This window comes from Tursiops truncatus, chromosome 18, assembly GCF_011762595.2.
Source record: "Tursiops truncatus isolate mTurTru1 chromosome 18, mTurTru1.mat.Y, whole genome shotgun sequence".
Classification (NCBI taxonomy): Eukaryota; Metazoa; Chordata; class Mammalia; order Artiodactyla; family Delphinidae; genus Tursiops; species Tursiops truncatus.
The window spans coordinates 13596348-13613444 of NC_047051.1; the positions used below are offsets into that span (position 1 = coordinate 13596348).

The 17097-nt window shown below is 38.5% G+C and overlaps 1 protein-coding gene across 1 annotated transcript in view; it reads left to right on the top strand.

Moving 5' to 3' along the window:
* UFM1 (ubiquitin fold modifier 1) overlaps positions 1-9611 on the top strand; it is a 77358-nt gene extending 67747 nt beyond the window's left edge. The window contains exon 9 of the transcript XR_012327596.1: positions 799-9611. The gene's annotated coding sequence lies outside the window, so the exon portion shown is untranslated. The remainder of the gene's footprint in view (positions 1-798) is intronic.
* The last annotated feature ends 7486 nt before the right edge of the window (positions 9612-17097 follow it).

A 17097-nucleotide genomic window follows, 5' to 3' on the forward strand; every position in this document is an offset into this window, starting at 1 on the left:
GTGGTAGGCAGAATTCTAACACGACCCCTAAGAATCCTACCCTGTTATGTGCACACTCCCTACCTCCCCTGGTGTATGTAACTTCCCTTCCCTTAAAAATAGGCAGAACAGTGAACACAACTGTTAAGTCACTTCTGTGATTAGGTTACCAATTCGTTCATTTTGTGTTAATCAAAAGGAGTGTTATATGGGTGTACTGATCTAGTCAGGGGAATGCTTAAAAGTGACCACTTCTTGAAGGTAGAGAGATTGCAAGTGTGAAAGAGGGCCATGTTATGAGGACCTGAGGGATGCCTCTAGGAAATGAGAGCAATCCCTGCTGGCAGCTGGCAGGGTGACAGGGACCTCAGTCACACAGCTGCAAGGGGGGGAATTCTGCCCATGACCAGTGAGCTTGGACAAGGGCCTAGAGCTTTAGCAGGGAGTCTTAGCCCTGGAAGTCACCTTGATTTCACTCTGTGAGCCCTTAAGAAGAGGACCAGTACCCAGGAAAATGACATTCAGAAATTTCAAGATGATTAATGGGTGTTGTTTCAAGCCATTAAATTTGTGATAATTTGTCATGCGGCAATAGAAGAAGAATACAGTACATAAAGTTCTATCGTCATAAAGTGAGTGAGATGGAAACACAGGGCAGTCTGGTGATGGTCTTGCTTTCAAACATCTTCATATCAATTTATAAATTAGGGTTTTTTGTTTGTAACTTACAGAAATTGACTTCAGCTAACTGAAATGGAAATAAAAGGATTTCATTTCATATGAAATACTGAATATCTCACACAATTTTTTTTAAAAAAGGAAAGTAAAACAAACAGCTTCAGGAAGAAGAAGACAGAAGGCAGTTCCGGAATCCCTGCTTGAAGATCTGCAGTCTTTGGGAGAAACTGCTGTTGGGAGATGGCTGTTTCCACTGCTTCGATCATGAAGCTTAAGATTGAGACTCCTTGGAAAGACAGGCTGACCGCCACACCTCGGTCACAGCCTCACACCTGCAGACAGAGGGGCTGGAAGTGTGATCAACAATCTTCTAGGATCACGAGAAGCAGGAGGAAAGGAAGTAATCCTGGACTGCTTTTCATTTCTATTTGGGAAGAGTTGGGAGATATTAGGGTTCTCCAGAGAGGTAGCACCAGTAGGGTGTATATATAGAGATTTCTTTTAAAGAATCAGTTCTACAATTAGGGGGAACTGACAACTCCAAAATCTGTAGAGCAGGCTGACAGGCTGGAAATCCTGGCAAGAGTTAATGCAAGTCTTAAGTCCAAAAGCAGCCTGGAAGGCAGAGTTCTTTCCTCTTTTGGGGACTCTCAGTCATTTCTCTTAAGGCCTTCAATTACCTAGATGAGGCCCACACACATTATGGAGGGTAATCTGCTTAGCTCAAAGTCTACTGATTTAAATGTTACTCACCTCCGAAAAATACCTAGACTGGCGTTTGGCCAAACAACTAGGAACTGTAGCCTAGCCAAGTTGACACATAAAATTAACCATCACAGGGGGTCTTGTAAAAGTTGGGGGGGAGGGGCTTCCCATGCTTCCACATGGGACTTACTATACGACAACCCTTTATTCTGGTCCAGGGAACCAATGAAAGGATTCTGAAAGTTAGAGAGGATGTCTTTCTGTAAGGAATGTCACAATATTATCAAAGTTTGCATGGAAAGTTATATGAACACCATAAATATTTAGCTTTTGCAAATTTACATTAATAGGAAAAATAAACTACTTAATTGAATTTTCAAACTGAAGGTGAAAAAATATCGCTATCATGATGAAACATTTATCTGAAAATTCCTTTTACCTTATGTCCAATTTACTACTCATATTAATTGAGTAAGCGTCATGCATGAAGAAGCATTATAGTAGATTTAATAGGATTTGATCAAAACATCCTTGGGGTGCTTCCCTGGTGGCGCAGTGGTTGAGAATCAGACTGCCAATACAGGCGACACAGCTTCGAGCCCTGGTCCGGGAAGATCCCACATGCCACGGAGCAACTGGGCCCGTGAGCCACAACTACTGAGCCTGCGCGTCTGGAGCCTGTGCTCCGCAACGGGAGAGGCCACAACAGTGAGAGGCCCGCGCACCGCCAAAAACAAAAACAAAAACAAAAAATCAGTAACAGATTTTCAACTAACTGAGATTCTCAAGAATAAAAGAAAGATGAGTCTGTCTGTAAACTTACTCTTCCCAAGCTTCGGTGAGTGTTTTTGTATCTGAGCTGCTGTTACCAAGGTTAGGATAATCAATAGCTAAACCACCCAGCCCTCAACCTTCCATGTTGCATCATGGTTCCAACAGTTCTCCAGGTAGGAAGCAACCGTGCTGAAGCAGAGGTTTTATTGTTTGTTTATGTTTGTTTTCAAATTACAGCTTGAGACTTCAGCAGATATTTTCAGAAGCTACTCTATTTAGTTCCAAAGCCAAAGGCACCATGATTTGCTTGATGAGTTCCGAATTTCTACTGAGTGGGCTGTTTCCAAGCAGGTGAATGGAGGATAGAACCTTCGTCTTTTTCATAGCAAAGGAAATTTAGGACAAAAATCTGCCTGCAGTGTGTGCTATTCTCTCAACTAGAGGAAATCTCTACTCTTAATTAATGTCACTAATAAATATATATTTATTTGATTTGGGGTTGTATTCTTTTATCTGATATGAGAAAATCCTTTTCTTTCTGAGAAAGGAGGCATAATATTAATTTGCTTTTAAGTTATCCCAAAAATGCAAACTAAACCCACACAGTGTGGAGAGTGTGATTCAATCACATAGAAGACTCCTCCCCTCACTTCCCACCTCTCTCACTCTGGGGCCAATTTGCATGATTCTTGGGCATCTGAATTCTATAATTGAAAAAGAATAAGTTTTTGAGTCAGAGAGGCCATTGTTCAAATCCTGACCCTACCATACACTGCTAATTAACTTTGGACAAATTATTTAGCCTCTAAAATTTATTTGTGACTGCTTTCTCTCCACCGGGCATAGTTTGAGGCCTTCTGTAGGATCAGATTTGGGTATAAAGGATACAAAGTCCCTGTCCTCATGGAGCTTACATGCTGATGCATGTCTATAGAAATTAGTGTATAATACCAAGTAGCAATATGAACAAAGAAGAAAAGCAAAGCTGGAAAAGAGAGTGGTTTAAGGATTATTTTTTTAAAGGCAGTCAAAAGGGATTTCTCTAAGAAGGTGAGGCAGAAGAAAGAGGAGGTGCAAAGTCCCTGGGGTAGAATCATGTTGGTGTATTCATGCATGAACAAGACAGGCAGTATGGTTGAAGCAGACTTAGTGAGGGAGACTAATACTGTGCACATGTGTAAGTCAAGTGTATTAGTGTCCTATTGCTGTGTAACAAACAAACACAGACTTAGTGGCTTAAAACAACACAAACTTACTCTCTCATAGTTTCCATGGATCAGAAGTCCAGGCAGAGCTGAACTGTGTCCTCTGCTCAGGGTCTTATGAGGCTGTAGTCAAAGTGTTGGCCAGGCTGCATTCTCATCTCAACGCTTGACTGCCTAAGAATCCACTTCCAGGTTCATTCAGGTTATTGGCAGAATTTATTTTCATGCACGTGTGTGACATTTCCTCATTTTCTTGTTAGTTCTCAACTCCTAGAGGCTGCCCTCAGGTCCTTTCCCGGTGGCCCCCTCAATAAGCAATTCACAAAATAGCTGTTTGTTTCTTTAAAGCCAGCACAAGAATTATCCTCAAGAAGGGCCCTGTCCCTCTTCAAATGGATTTTATCTGATCAAGTCAGGCCCTCTGTGATGATTTCCCTTGTGATTGATTCAAAATCAACTCATCTGGGATCTTGATTATTTTTGCAAAATCCCTCCACATTTACCATATCAAAAGGTACAGTAACTTTATCAAAAGAATGATGGTCCACCATAACATCTACGAGTCCCACTCACTCTTTTTTTTTTTTTAATAATTTTTTTTTTTTTTTTTTTTTTTTTTGGCTGCATTGGGTCTTCATTGCTGTGCCCAGGCTTTCTCTAGTTGCGGCGAGCGGGGGCTTCTCTTCGTTGCGGTGCGCGGGCTTCTCATTGCAATGGCTTCTCTTGTTGTGGAGTACGGGTTCTAGGCACGGGGCTTCAATAGTTGTGGCTCGTAAGCTCAGTTCTAGAGCGCAGGCTCAGTAGTTGTGGCGCACGGGCTTAGTTGCTCTGCAGCATGTGGGATCTTCCCGGACCAGGGCTTGAACCTGTGTCACCTGCATTGGCAGGCGGATTCTTAACCACTGTGCCACCAGGGAAGTCCCCCACCCACTCTTAAGGCAAGGGGATTAAATAGACATGTACACCAGGAGCCCGTGTCTTGATAGCCATCCTGGTATTTAGTTTACCATATCAAGGTACAGACCTTAGATTTTATATTAAAGGAATGGAAAGTCATTAGAATCAGAGATGATTTGCAGGACAACAACATGATTAAGTTAACAATTTTAAAGGATTACCCTTGCTGCTCTGTGGAGAATTTACTGTAGGGCTACAAGAATAGAGGCAGTGAAAAGATCAGGAGGTTTGTTCAATGGTGCAGGAAATAAATGATGAGAGCTTGGACTACTGTGATAATGATGAGAAAGGAGTCAGATTTTTTATATATTTTGAAAACTGAAAATGGCAAGATCTGATAGTGAATAGGATGTGGAATGATAATTATATCAGAGGGTTGAAATGAGAATTAACTGAGATGATGTATGTATACAACATGTAGGAGATGCTAAACAAATGTTACCTTTCATTAATACTATATAGCAGGCTTCTCTGGTGGCGCAGTGGTTGAGAGTCCGCCTGCCAATGCAGGGGACACGGGTTTGTGCCCCAGTCCAGGAAGATCCCACATGCCGCGGAGCGGCTGGGCCCGTGAGCCATGGCCGCTGAGCCTGCGCGTCCGGAGCCTGTGTTCCACAACGGGAGAGGCCACAACAGTGAGAGGCCCGCGTACCACAAAAAAAAAAAAAAAAAAAAGAAAGAAAAAATACTATATAGAATTATAATTATTATTTAGAGGAGACATTTTTTCTTTAGAGAATCTCATAGAAAAGAGGATTAGCACCTGATAGAATTTAGACATCTACAGCATTTATTTTAACTCAAGCCTTGAGGTAATTGTAGATGAAGAAAAGAGCAGTGAAAATTAGGCTATAAAAAAGTTCATTTCTTCTCACTGAAACTTCAGTGTACAGTATTATTCCTTTTGCTTTATGGTCGACCAAAAAAAAAGGGGAGAGTGGTGATTGGATGTAAGATTCAACCAGCATTTAATTGCCCTCTATAATTTAATCTGGCTTGTGTCCAGAAGTGACAGGTTGTACCAGAGAAAAATAGTTCCTTTCACGTGTGAGAGAACCCGTGAGAGAGAAAAAAGTTATGGGTTCAAATCTCAGTCTCTGGAGTACCACTAAAGTAAAAGGGTTTATCAAAACAGCCGTATCCATGGGTCTCCAGGCTCCACCCCAGAACCGTACTTCAGAATCTCCATTATGTTTGTAAACAAGAAACCGAAGGAAATAAGCCAGCTCTCTCCCTAAAGGATGGCTTAAGTTTAATGAGTCTGTGGTAGTAAGAGCTTTTAACTTCTGAGTACACCAGTTTTTAGAAGACACTTTCACGTTATGAATATGACATAGTCAGGATGACTTGTCTGTATCCTTTTAGAAACAAAGATAATTGTAATTTTTAAGGTGAGAATTATAAAGATAGTTTCTCTTACTGGCTTTTTGGGAAAGACATCCTGATATTCAGTAATAAGAAATATTGATTGACGGCTTCTAATGTCCAATACATAGACACTATGCTATTAAAACGAACTTCGCAGCTGGAGAGAGGGAAGAGGTAGAAAATACCTGAGTGATTAGCTTTATTGGTAGTGGTCACCAGAATGACACCCTGCTGGCGTTCTGAATAGAGATTCTCAATGCTGTGCACATAAAAAAATTACCAAGGTCTGGCTCTTGCTCCAATAGATGATGACCTAATTAATCTGGGGTAGATTCTGGGGATAAGCATAGTTTTAAACTTTGTTGCTCAATTTGTTCCAGCTTTGGCCAACAAGAGCTCTTTCAGGTGGCTCCCGTGCCCCTTGACGTATTCCCATCGTCAAGTGTTTTTGGAGCACTTTCTTATTTTCTTTTGCTATAAAATGCTCCACACTCATCTTGTGTATTCCCTACTCCAACCTTAGAATCAGCCATTTCTCCAAGTAGCTCTGGTTCCTTTTATTGGAAAATGGTATTAAAAAATGAGATCTGCAACTGCTATTAGGAGTGGCATTAATTCTAAACCTTCTTAGCTGAAAGAACAAGGAATGTATGCGAGTATACTAATCCATGTATATGCACATATTTATAAATATTTCTACATATATATCCTTCTGTATCTATATTAAGCTAAACATTAGCTCATACTGATGTCTCCATTTATAGCCCAGTACCACATGGATTATTCTAGCCTTCCACCTTGCTTGTCTATAACCTTCCATTTCAACAGTGAGAAACCTAGTTTTCACCATCCTTTATCCATTCACTTAATTGTTCCATTCCACTATATATGTATAGTGGTTTGAGAATGGTTACCTTGGGAAACAACTTTACCAATTAGAGTACAGAGTTTATGTTCCTTTCCTCTTGCTTTTAGTCTTGGAATCACCATTCATTTCCAAGGTTACTTAGGTAGGCATCTTTTCCTCTCACAGTCTTCAATGAGGTTGTTTCATATATATCTGTAATATAGTTATTTCTTTTGTCAATGTCTGCATTCCATCCTGAGATTTCTGACCTCCTAAATGTCTTTTTTTAAGATTTACTCTTTGTGCTATAAAGTTCTATTTTTTTTAAAGTGATTCTTAACCCTTTTTCGTTTGTTTGTTTTTATTGTGGTAAGAACCCGTAACACAAAATCTGCCCTCTTAGCAAATTTTTAAGTGTACAGTACAATATTGTTGACTGTAGGTACAACGTTGTTGACTGTAGGTACCACATTGTAAAGAAGACCTCTAGAATATATTCATCTGGCTTAACTAAAACTTTATGCCCATTGATTAATAACTTCCACATTTCCCCTACTTCCAGCCCCTGGCAATCACAATTCTGCTCTTTGAGTCTATGAACTTGACTGTTTTAAATACCTCATATAAATGGAATCAAGTAGTATTTATCTTTTTTTTTTTTTTTTGCGGTACGCGGGCCTCTCACTGCCGTGGCCTCTCCCGCTGCAGAGCACAGGTTCCGGACGCGCAGGCCCAGTGACCATGGCTCACGGGCCCAGCCGCTCCGCGGCATGTGGGATCCCCCCGGACCGGGGCACGAACCCGCATCCCCTGCATTGGCAGGCGGACTCTCAACCACTGCGCCACCAGGGAAGCCCTATTTATCTTTTTTTTACCAGCATATTCACTTACAATAATATCCTCAAAGTTCATCCATGTTGTTGCATTTTGCAGAATTTCATTCTTTTTTAAGGCTGAATAACATTCCATTGTGTGTATATATACCAAATTTTCTTTATCCATTCATCCATCAGTGGACGTTTGGATCTTGGGGGGGGGGGATTTTTTAGATTCTTTTTTTCTCTTTGCATGTTATTTGGGAAGTTTCTTCAAGTTCACTGATTCTTTCCTCAACAATGTCATGCTTACTTATTTGCCCATTGAAAGCATTCTTCTTTTTTGCTACTTTTAAATTTTTTTCTAGCATTTCATTCTGATTCTATCAAATAATTTTCATCTCTCTGCATACATTAGCCATCTGTCCTAACATGTTGTTTACTTTTCTCACTAATGCCCATAACATTTTAATCACAGTCATTATTAATTTAATTCTGTCTGATCATTCCAATAGCTTTTGTATTTGAGTCTGGTTCTCATGATTGCTTTGTCTCTTCAGACTATGTTTTTTCTTGCCTTTTGTCACACATTGTAAATTTTCTGTTGAGAACTGACTTGTATTGGGTAACAGGAACTGAGATAAGTAGGTATCTAGTATGAGAATTTACTGTAAACTGGCTAGGAGTTAGGCTGTCTTTAATGTTAGTTGTAGCTATAGATATTGTTAAGTCCTCTGGTGTCAGAATTTTTGTCTCCCTCTTGCTTTAGAGCTTCCCTATATATTGCTCCTCAGAGAGAATCTGTGCTTTCATCTCTTAGCTGCAATCCACCATTATTATACTGGATTCCCATCAGTGATGTGGGAAGTTGTGGGAAGGAGAAGCATTCTATAACCTTCCTTTTATCCTCAGTCTATTAGTGAACCTCTACCTCAAGGCTGTGGTGTTTCTGTCCTTCCTCCCATGGTGTAGATTTTCTCTCCACTGAGCCCTGCTTCTGTCCCTGGCCACAGAATTTTCTATCTGTTTTCTTAAAGCTCTAGCTCTGTTAACTATACTTTGTTTGTTGATATAGTTGGTTGTTTGGTCATTTCTTCCCCTCCTGGAGTGAAATAGAAAGCTAGAAGGGAGCAAAGTTGGGGAGATTCCTTTCCCCTGCCTGGAGTAAAGTTTCAGAATCACGCCCTGGCAAAGTCCTTTCTCCCGAGAGTGAGCCTTTTTCATGAAGTCTCTGAGAGTGTTTCTCAAATCTTCTTCCTGGCAGAGACATGTGGGTATCTTTCTGAGAGCTTCACTATGAGAACCCAGTAGGATTCCTAAAGAGAAAGCTCATGAAAGTGTGGAGAGGTCTCACTAAAACAGCTCCTGGGGGGGTTTCACTCTCATGCTAGCCCACACTTTGCCTCCAGCAATTCATCGAAATTACCACACAAGTATTCCTACCATTCTTCTTTGTTTGATGAAGTTTTTGGAAGTGAGGAGTAACAGATAACAAAAGGAAAAATGTTTATGGCTTGATATTTACCAACCTAAGAACTCCTTGGTATGTCTAATAGGCCCTCTTTTTTCCTCTGCTCCTGTAACCACAGGACAAGCTCAAACTGGTCGCGCTCTGTCGATAACAGGATGTCTAGTTGCCTTGCAGATACAGCAAAACCAAAACTGCAAGTCTTGTAACCAGGGCACGCACAGAGGAGGAAAGCCCTCCTCAAATAACACTTGGAACATGTGTTTCCTCCCCAGAGCCAAGAAAGCTAGAACATTACTGGAACCTGAAAGCTGGAACCTTTTCAGAAAGGAGGGGTCTCTTGTGCAGGAAGATCTGGTGCCGAAATCCACCATTCGATACATGGCTCTCCTATGCAAAGAGTTTAAAAAAAGAAAAAATAGATTAACGCCCTCCAGTGGAAACCTGCCCTGCCAGCACTTGCGCATACCAGCCTGTTTTTCCTAACTCATAAAAGATTGACCCAAGAGCTTCCCTGGTGGCGCAGTGGTTGAGAGTCCGCCTGCCGATGCAGGGGACGCGGGTTCGTGCCCTGGTCCGGGAAGATCCCACGTGCCGCGGAGCGACTGGGCCCGTGAGCCGTGGCCACTGAGCCTGCGCGTCCGGAGCCTGTGCTCCACAACGGGAGAGCCCACAACAGTGAGAGGCCCGCGTACCGCAAAACAAGACAAAACAAAAAGATTGACCCAAGCCCCAGATCCAGGGGACAGATTTGAGACCTGCCTCCTGTCTCCTTGCCAGTGGATTCTCAATAAAGCCCTTTTCTTTTCTCAAAATCTTGTGCAATAGTGTTGGCTTCTATGTGCGTTGGGCAGCAAGCCTTTGCTTGGTAAGACTCCCTTCCAAACCCCTTGGGCACTGATCTCAAGGTACTCATCCTCAGGAGGATGAATGGGGAAACACAGCAGTGGAAAGCAACTGTGCGCTCTGGTAAATCCGTTACAAGTGTGTGGGACAGTGACCACCTCCTTTGAGTCCTCCAGGCTAGTTGCCTCTAAAAATAGCCTCTTATCTAGACTTCAGGGTATTCTACAAATAGTACCATTTTCTTTGTGTGCCACGATGTGAAAAATGTTGGAAAGGACTGCTTTGACAACACTGAATTTGGAAGAATGCCAAAAGGATGTGTGTTTTCTGCCAGGGCATGGCTGTTGTCCCAATAGTTTAAGGTAATGGGAAATAGAGAAATTTTCTCATTTCTGCCACTGACTCAGTGTAATTTTGAGTAAATAACTTCAACACTGTGAGTCTCTATACACGAAAGGGCAAGAAGAGATCATCTCTAAGATTTTAATGTTCTTTGTATTTGTGGACAGTTTACAATAAATGCAAGAACAGACATAAAATTGAGACGTGAACTAGATGCCAACAGACCTAGCTAGGTCTACGGCATATTTTGTACAAAGTGGCTTCCTTAGGATTTATGAATCTCACCCAAATGGTGCCTTTTTTTTATATATAGCTTTTAGCATTTACTTGTCTATTTAAAGCAAATGTCAAGAGACTGATTTCAGACCACATCTCACCATACAATGTGTTCATCAGTAGCAAAATCTCTCTGAAGGTCAATCTGAAAGAGAAGGCAAATTGGATACTTTAAATAAGAGCTGCTAAAGTAGATATGAGTAATTACAGACAATGTAAGAACGAGTTAAGTAGATTTATTTTTAAAAGAATGCAAGCTGGAATATTCTGCGAATGCTTTTAATCATTTTTTTTATTAAATGGGTGGATCCATTTAATATAAAAGAAAAGAGAACATTTTATCTCAAGAAGATGATTAGGATATTTTATTAGTAGTCCTTAGATTGTAGCCGGTTCATCTTTAGACAGGAACTCAACCCAAAAAAAACCTTGAGAAGATGCTCAGTATTTATTATATACTTCCTAAGTTCTAAAAGAAAAAGGATAAAGTTATATCAAAAAAGTTTAGGGGAGATTCATAATACTTCTCTTGCATTTGTCTTGCCAGAGGGCTCTAAATATCTGGAATGCATCTCTGTCTTCAGAATAACTTTTCTGGGAAAAGATATCTACAACAAGTAGTATAGATAAGCGTTGATTAAGAACCAAGACAAAAAAAGAGGTAATATAAAAATAATCCAAGAATTTGAAAAGGCAATTCAGAAAAAAGGAAACCCAATGGCTAATTGTATATGAAAAGATATTTGCATCAGTAGTAATTGAAGAAAAAAATCTAAAAAGTAGTGAAATACCATTGCTTAATAATCCGATTCACATGCAAAGAAAAAGCAAAAACTGTTTTTAAAACTTTGGTAACAACATTTTTGTGAGGTTATGGAGAAAAAGGAAATCTAACATTTACATTGCAAATGGGAGGTAATCAGGTACAACCACTTTGGAACAACTTGTCAATGTTTAGAATATTTGAGAATGGCTGCCCATGCATAAGAGAAGACATTTATGGAACTATTCATTGCAACAATTCTTGAAATAAAAAAGTGAGAACAAGCTGTGTTTACACAGAGAACGGATAAAATGAACTGCCTATGTCTGTATGTATCAATATGAATGTGTTAAAGGGTATTACGTTCACGATATAGGGTTACTTTTGGATAACGGAAAGGAACTGTGACTAAGAGGACAAAAGTGACATCCACTCCTTCTATATAATGTTTAATTTATTTCATAAAAATATGCAGCAAAGTACAAAATTCAAACGTTAATAAATCTTGATAGTGGCATATATATAGACATAAAATTCAGTAAGAAAAAAATGCAGATGTGTGACTGAAATGACTGAATTAGCATTTTATTTTTGTAATCCTGATGGCTTGAATGTATTCATGTATCTGTGAAATGACTATTATCCCCGGGATTCAATTTATATTAGATTTGATACAGCCATACACATAACCTTAGTCTTTTGGCTAGGTCTCTTATTCTATTAATTTAGCATATTACTGCCTCTGTCAAATGACTGGATATATTGTTTTCATTGATTCATAATCGAGCTGCAAATTACCTCACAAGAATGAAGGACCATATGCAAATCTTCTATCACTGTTACAGCTGAACAGCTGTTTACTCACAGATGCAAACGATGTTTATGGTGTCTTTCGTACCACATAGACTAGTCTAGTTTTCATTATCCTGTTAATTGTTTTGTATATAAAATTGCCTACTGTCTATATTCACTTGGGTACAATATCCAAATCTAAAAGTGTACTATCTCTGAGCCTTTGTTTTTTTTTTTTGTCACAAGGGAAAATCAGACCAATGCTCACCTCTATGTGTGTTGTTTTCTCTCCAAGTAGGATATATGTTGCCATCTTTTATTGCTGTCATCTTGGTGATTCTTTGATGGGAGGGCTCAATTAATTAAAATACATTTAATGAGCCCTAAGTATGACATTCACTGTACTAGCTTCTAGGAATATAATGAACAAAATTCAGACCCTGTGCTGAAGAAGTTAATAATAGCCAGGTTATAGTTACTAAAATATCTGCCCAGCTACTTTCTGAGAGGAAGACAGTGCAATTAGTCTAAAACATTTTATGCCTTTTCTTTTCCGAAACTCCTAGGCATTTCATTAAACGTTAATGAGAGTTTGAGTCAATATTAACTAAGTTACCAGAAAGATAATGTGATAAAGTAAAATAAATCTACATGAATTTCTCTGAAAATGATTATTAATGACTATTAACTTGGGCTAAACAGAATAAAATAAAATTTAAAACAATTAAATGTAAGTATAGGATCAGCAGATAATGTCCCTGTGCAGAAAAAAACCAAAAGGCATTTAAGGCAGTGGAGACCCCTTAAAGAGTGTCAGGAGGGTTACCATTCCTGGTGGCTGGTGGACAGTTCTAAGATATCTATTAAAAACTTGGGAGCTTCTTTGACTCTGAAAGAAAAATTTAACTCTGATTACACAGAATGCAGTGAAGACATAATCTCTATAGAGAGTTCCAGCCATTTTTCACCCAAATAGACAGATGGCCTCCCAAGACACTTAGTACATTCACAAACTTTAGCCCAGAATTTACAGAGAAAGAAAAATGTATTCAATTACAACCAAAGATACTAATATCATTAAACCTCAAATTTAAATGCTTGTAAAGGGTTGGCTTAACTTGTTTCTCATGTGTAAATTCAAATACATTTGATCTGAAAGAGTTATTATGATTTCTATTCTTTCTACTAATTATTTTTCATTAAATTCAAATAAATTTAGTCTGAAGTAGACATGATTTTCATTCTTGCCATCAAGATATTTTTTTCCATGAACTATTTGAGTGGGTTCCAGTGTCTTTTATCATTTATTAAAGAAAAGAACACGCACATTTTCGTGTTTCATTGACAACTGAAAGCACATTTAGGCATACTTATAAAATGACACAAGGCGATCAAAAATGTCTAATAAAAACCATGGGACTATTGAGTTTACATTTTTCAAAACTGTATTCTTTGTTTCAAAGCTGCCTTAATACAATCAGGTCAAGATGCTTGTGAGGCGCTCCCAGTCAACTGGCTTCACTAATGAAAGCAAATATATCATCTAAAATCCAAGCATCCTAAAAGCAGACGTTACCTCCCTGACATATCCATGAGTAAACAGACTAGATAGCAAGGGAAGAAACTGATCGTTTGCTCCATTAAGTTATGTAGGGCTGATAAGGTCAGCATGACACCTCCTTGCATCATAGTCTCAGATGCAACTTGAAGCAATTAAAGAAGAAAAGATGTGAGTTATGAATTCGGCTGCACCAGGGAGTTTGAGTGAAGCAGAGGGGTCGACTGAAAGAGTCAGTGATCTGAAAAGCAGGTCCTTGTTGCCCAATATTTTATTGCATTTCTGACAACAATTCATTTTAACAATTGTTAAACTGTTAACCATTTTTACATAGGAACTGCCTCGTGATAATACCTGCTGTGCTTTGGGGATAGCTATAACAATTAAATGGATGGAGCACAAAGAAGCAGATGGGGTCATCTATTTCAATCTGCTGCTTTGAGACAAATAAGTTTAGTATGTGCACCTGAAAATACGTATTTTATAATTACTATTACCAATTCTCAGTTAATAGAGGGAATTTGTCCAATTTGTGTATATTATTCTTTTCTTTAGCTTTTTCTGTATCTTGTTTGTGATTTTAGGTTTAGAGCATTTCAGCTGCACATCAAGATGTCTACTGGAGGTTAGTAAGTAAAACCAGAGTGTTTAAATTTCATTTACTCGGGAGCCTTGTAAACATTTGTGGAATATTAAATATATTTGAGGGCATAGGTATTGATAATTGATTTTTATGTACTCTGCATGATACATTTTATATGCTCATAGTTTGTTGAGGTTCTTTACATGTATGATCACTAGATATGTTGATCTGCTGTTTTCTTTCGTAATATCTTCATATTAGGGTAATATCAGCCTAACTGAATGACTTAGGAAGAAATGTCTTCTTTTCTGGCAGACATTGTACAAAATTCCTATTATTTCTTCTTTTAATTGTTGGGGGATTCACCAGTGAAAGCATCTGGGGTTGGTGCTTTCCTTTCCATAAAATTTATTCAGATGCTCTATTTCTCCTGTATGTGAGTTTTCGTAGTTTGTGTTTTCAAGTAATTGGTCCATTTCAAAAAAAAAAAAAGCTGTTCATAACATTCTTTACTATCTTTTTAATGTTCAAGGCATCAGTATTGACTCCTCTTTCGTTTTTGATATTAGTAATTTGTGTCTTCTCCCTTTTTGTCTTGGTTAGCCTGGCTAGCAGTTTATCAATTTTATTGGTATTTTCACCTGTTTACTTCGTTGATTTCCTTTATTGATTGTCTGCCTTAAATGTCATTGATCTGTGCTCTAATTTTTTTTACCTTTTGCTTTAGGATTAAATTACTCTTTTTTTTTTAGTTTCCTTGGTAGAAACTTAGATTATTGGTTTTAGACCTTTCCTCTTTTCTAATATATGCCTTTAATAATATAAATTTCCCTCAAAGGGCTGCTTTTGCTACATCCCACAAAATTTGATTGTCATATATTTATTTTCATTTAGTTCAAAATATTTTTAAAATTTCTCTTGCATTGACAAATATGTTATTTAGAAGTGTACTCTTTAATCTCCTAATATTGGAGGATTTTCCAGCTACTTTCTGTTAATATTTTCTAGTTTAATTCATTGTGGCCTAAGAACATACTTTATATGATTTCTATTCTCCCTATTAAAGTGTGTTGAAGTGTTATAGAATGAGTACCATCACGGTGGATATTCCACATTAGATTGAAAGAACGTGTTTTCTACTGCAGCTGGATCAAGTACTCTATAAATGTTAAGTAGTCCAGTTAGTTGATGGTACTGTTTATTTCAACTATATTCTTACCAATTCTTTGCAAATATCAAATACTAAGAATTATGTTGAAGTCTCCAACTATAACAGGAGGGTTGTCTCTTTCTCCTTGCAGTTCTATCAGTTTTTGCCTCATGTGTTTCGATGCTTTGTTCTTAGGTGTATACATGTTAAGGATTTTTATGTCTTCTTGGAGAATTGACTCTTTTATCATTATATAATGCCCTTCTTTATCTTTGATAATTTTCCTAGCTCTGAATTCTGTTTTGTCTGAAATTAGTAGAGCTACTCTAGCTTTCTTTTGATTAATGTTAACATGGTATTTGTCTATCCCTTTACTTTTAAACTGTGTCTTTATATTTAAAGTGAATTTCTCATAGACAACACGTAGTTGGGTCATGGAGGTCAATCTCTTCCATGATGCATGGCTTCTATTTGCTTTTCCAAACATTTATTTCCTTTTAACACACTTAACCATCTAAAAAGACTGGACCTCTGGTCATATAAAGGACCACGACAAATTGTAGTTGCTAGCTCATGTTCTTCTGTTTCATCTGTCCTTGTCAAACTCTTACCCAGCCTTTAGGCCTCAGACCAAACATCATTTCTCCATAAATAGCTCATGATTACGTCAACTTTCTTTAAATTGTCATAGGACTTTTCCTTTATCACTCTTATAGGTTTTTTCAGAAAGGCAGTTGAAAACCACAGACTATAATCCAGCAGGATGACCAAGATTGACAATATAGATTTTGGAACGTACCATATAGAAGCAATAAATGAAAGTACTAGAGAGAAGTGATTATGGTTTCGTCGATAAACAGTTTAACTAGCATATTTAATGTATGCTATCCTAGTCTATATTAGGGCCTGCAAAATAGAAGATACCAGGCTTGAAATATATAATAAAGAAAGTAAGCCCAATCACTCAGTAAATGTAGTTCAATCCAGTAACTGCGATCTTGTTAATTTTTGTGATAATTGCCCATTAAAAAGACTGCCTATTCCATACTTGGTAAACCCTTGATTTAAAGTTTACTGTTTTTTATAACTTTTGGAGAAAACTTAAGCATAGTGAAAAAGACTTTCTCCAGATCTTCACAGGATTTTCTTACTAAAACATGGTTATGATTACTTATTCATCCATGCATTTATTCCCTTGACTTTTGAGCACATATAATGTGCAAAGCTCAGTGGCAGGAATTGGAAGTGGGAAAAGACTGATGAGTTCAAAGAACAACTGCTTTGGTTGACTAGACCATGGACTTCCTGAAGAGAAACAGAGACAGGAGTTCCAAGGCCAAATGAAGTCAGACGATAGAGGACCTTAGAAAATTATGCAAAGGATTCTGATTCAAAGGGAAAGTAATACAACCTTTGATCAGGGAAATAAGATGATTAGGGATATGATTTAGAAAAAAGTGTGAGTAATAGAGGCAGAAGATTGGAATCCAGGGAAATACTCAGGCAACTATCTTAACTATGGGATGGAGTGATAGTACAGTGGAAAGGGAAAGAAAAGGAGAGATTTTGAGATCTAGGTATTCCAGAACTGTAATTTGGAAACTGATTAGATTCATGGGGCACGAGCAAGGTCAGATGCAAAATTTGCAGGGCCCCAGTGCAAATGAATGGTGTCTAAACTGTGGAGGCCCCTGTTCAAAAGGCAGGGAGAAAGTACAGTTGACCCTTGGACAGCCTGTGTTTGTTGGGCCCTTCTCAGCAGAGGGCCTCGTATGACTGCACAGGTCACGTGCTCACAGATCTGGCCTTGGGCACCAGGAAAAGGGAGAGTCAGATGATTGTGGGCACTGGTACCAGAGTGATGTTGTGAAGGTTAATAGAAACCAGTTCTTGAAGAATTCATTTTGAAGTGGTAGGAATGGAGACAAGCAGAAAGTCATGAGTTCAGTTTTAATAAACAACTGAAAGAGGGAGAGAAAACACAAAACTAC